The sequence below is a fragment of the Crocuta crocuta genome, unplaced genomic scaffold, assembly GCF_008692635.1.
Source record: "Crocuta crocuta isolate KB4526 unplaced genomic scaffold, BGI_CrCroc_1.0 scaffold327, whole genome shotgun sequence".
NCBI lineage: Eukaryota > Metazoa > Chordata > Mammalia > Carnivora > Hyaenidae > Crocuta > Crocuta crocuta.
This window is the reverse complement of record NW_027529176.1, coordinates 1,460,297-1,463,762: the sequence shown is the minus strand read 5'-3', so window position 1 is coordinate 1,463,762 and position 3,466 is coordinate 1,460,297.

Sequence of the window (3,466 nt, the reverse complement as noted above, 5' to 3'; positions counted from 1 at the left end):
AGGCGGCAGGTGGGGGGGGGGTGGCGTCAGGAAAATGTTAAGCCAAGGTTCCCTTTTGCCCCCAGCAAAATGTCGTCATCAAGGCAGCTAAGCTCCTAGAGGGAGGTCACTCTGCCAGTTTCAAGGACTAATCAATAGACTAGGCAGTAAGGGAATTTAACTTTTCATTTGCCTTAGTTTCCCCCATCGCCATGGCAAGCACTTAACCCCCTTTCCTTTGTTCTTGGGCGGCCAGGAGTGTCTGAAGAATGTCACCGGGTCGGGGAGGGGGGTGCTAGCTTGTATTTTGCCCTCAGCTCACCCCATGCTCCGTCACCATATCCCCCCTGAAGAATTTTGACCCTCAAATGTTTCCGGTTGTTGAAGGTGGAAGGTCTCATCTCCTGCAGCTCCTTTCTGCTGAGTAGGGGCGTAGTGCTGTCCCCAGCTCTGTGGGTCGGTGTGGATCAGGTGGGGAATGCAGGGAGGCGTTAGGAAAAGCGGAGGCAGATGAATGCGGCAGGGACAGCAAAGTGGTGTCTGCGTGAGGATCATGTGTCGTGAGTAGTCACTGTAGGCTGTTGCAGGATTCTCTCAGAGAGTCGTGACACCGAGGCTGCTCTTCCCAGGAAGCAACTTCATTCGGGCCGGCACCGCTCAGTTGGGTTCGTACCCAAAGAACTGAGCGGCCCACATCACATGGCATAGTTTTTTTTTATACATTTTCTATTTCTTTGTCTCCCATATATGGTGACACACATAAACATGCAGTCTGATTAAGTTTACAAGAACATGGGGGATGTAGGCACCTGGACCCATATCTAGGTGACCTTGAAGTCTTCTCTCCTCTCTTCTTCATTTTTTTCTCTCTCCTTAGGGAGGGGTTCCTACCACATTTCCCCCTTTGATCCTCGGACCCCTCTATTTTGGGTCAAAGAGCATCATCCTGGCTTAGAGGTTTATATTTCCATAACATCATTACATGAGCAGCCGTTTTTCTCTCAACCATAGTCTCAATGAGACTGGAGACCGATCGTATAACCAAGGGAGCCAAGCAGGGTACGAGCAAGCATCCTCCCAGAGTTAGGAGGACAAGACCTGTGAGGGCTTTGAATCCCCCGAAAACCATCCTCCAAATAACTCCCTGGGGCTCCAACCGTTCCGGGTCTGGACTGGGACATGAGCAACCGTTCTCATTCGATCTGTGGTCTCCTCTAGGACTTTTCCCTCATCATCTGTCTGTAGGCAGCGGTTGCTCAGGTTGAATTTTCCACAAGCACCACCCTCAGAAGCAAGCAGGTGATCTAAGGCCAGGCGATTTTGGTAGATGGCATCGCGCATTTGGGTTTGCTGCTTAGCTAGTAAGTTTCATTGGTTATAATTTCTGCAACTGCTTGTAGCCAAATTATGCGGTTTAGCATATAAATGGGGGTGCGGTAGCCCCGAGACCCATCCTCGGCCCAGGTAGCAGGGCCGTAATAATGACTTATCCGCTCGGGAGGCCATTCATCATCTTTCCAGTTCACAATTTGCAAGGGACGCCACTTTCTTTGAACTTTCCTATCTCCCTACATTTGAACTCCCAGATGTTCTCCTTCTGCAGGTGGGAGTAGGAAGAAGGATGGGCCCCAGCACACGTGGCCCTGCCCAGCTGGGGCAAGCTCCGCTGATCCAATAGCAAGACGTAAAGCAAAAGTTGCAATAATAGTGAGAGACAGGGGTGACAGTGCATTACAGTAAGAGGCAGATGTAGGAAATAAGGACAGTCTATTTATTTCACCGGACCGGCGATTCCTCAAGCTTCCGCCGTGCGTAGATGAATCAGCTTCCGGAGTGACTGACGCAGGGCTGTCGTCTCCCGTTGGAGTCTCCGCCGTGGCAGCTCGCTTCTCCCGTCTGGTCAGCTCACACGGCGTGGGCGGATCAGGAACGCACTCCCAGTGCCCGGATGCCGGCTTCGCTCTGCTGTGGTGAAGCCAGGGACCCACCTTGGCTACTTTTGCTGCAGTGGGGGTGGACAAAATGACAGTAAACCAGCCCCTCCAAAGGGGTTTGAGTGGTTGGACATTCCACTCCTTCACCCATGCAGCATCTCCTGGCTCAAAGGAGTGAGCATCTGTGGTCAGACTCACAGGCAACCATTCTTTAACCCATCGGTGTAGAGTGGCTAGAGTAGAGCCCAGAGCCTGCATTGCTGCCTTAGGGTTAAATTGCCTATCTCATTTAAATCTCCTCTTACCCCTTTAATAATTGGGGGAGGGCGCCCTTAAAGGATATCATAAGGAGAAAGCTCCGTTTGCTTATTGGGGCTGCACCTGACTCTTAACAAGGCTACTGGCAACACCTGGTCCCAGCGCAGGTGGGTCTCCCGGCACAGGTCACTTCATTGTAGCTTCAAGGTTCTGTTCATCTATCCCAGCTTTCCGGGGCTCTGGGGTNGTTCAAGGATCTCCTTACCATATTTTATGTTCTTTCCTCCTGAGTTTATTAGACCCTTCTCCTTATATAAGGCCCCATGTACGTGGAGAGTGGTGAAAGCATATTTAGAGTCTGGGTATATATTAACACGTATCCCTGATGGCAGTTGGAGGGCTCGGGTTAAAGCAATTAGCTCTGCCTTTTATGCCGAAGTCCCCTTCGGCAGGGCCTCTGCTTCAATGACACCGTTTAGAGTCACCACGGACTATCCTGCAAGACGCCCCCCCCCCCTTTCGATAAAACTGCTACCGTCAGTGAAATATTCAGCATCGGGGTCTTTGAGAGGCTGGTCCCGCAAGTCTGGTCTGCTGGAGAACACCTCATCCATGACTTCAATGCAGTCATGGTCTGGCTGGCCTGGCCCGACAGGCAATAGGGTTGCAGGGTTCAGGGTCCATACTACTTCTAGGTGAATGCGCGGGTTCTCACATAGCATTCCCTGATACCTGACCATCCTGGCGTTGGTGAGCCAGTATTGTCCTTTGTATTCCATTAATGTTAATACCGAGTGTGGCACTCGGACTGTTAATTCCTGTCCCATAGTTAACTTGTCAGCCTCAGACACTAAAAGGGCTGTGGCTGCTAGTGCCCGTAGGCAGGGGGGCCAGCCTTGGGCCACAGAGTCAAGTTGCCTGGAGAGAGATGCCACCGGGCGATGCCATGATCCCAACATCTGAGTCAGTACTCCCACCGCAATGCCAGTGCGCTCGTGGACGAACAGAAAGAAGGGCTTGGTCATGTCTGCGAGCCCTGAACCAGGCGCATGAGTAAGCGCACGCTTTATTTCCTCGAAGGCCTTTTGCTGCACTGACTCCCACACCAGGGGTTCCCTTTCTCCCCCCTTTGTAGCCTCAGAGAGGGGTTTTGCCAGGACTGAAAAGTGAGGTATCCAGATCCTACAGAAACCTGCAGCCCCGAGAAAGTCTCGAACCTGGCGCCGGGTTGTGGGAGTCGGGATAGAGCAAACGGCCTGCTTTCTCTCTGGGCCGAGCTGACGCTGCCCCTGAGA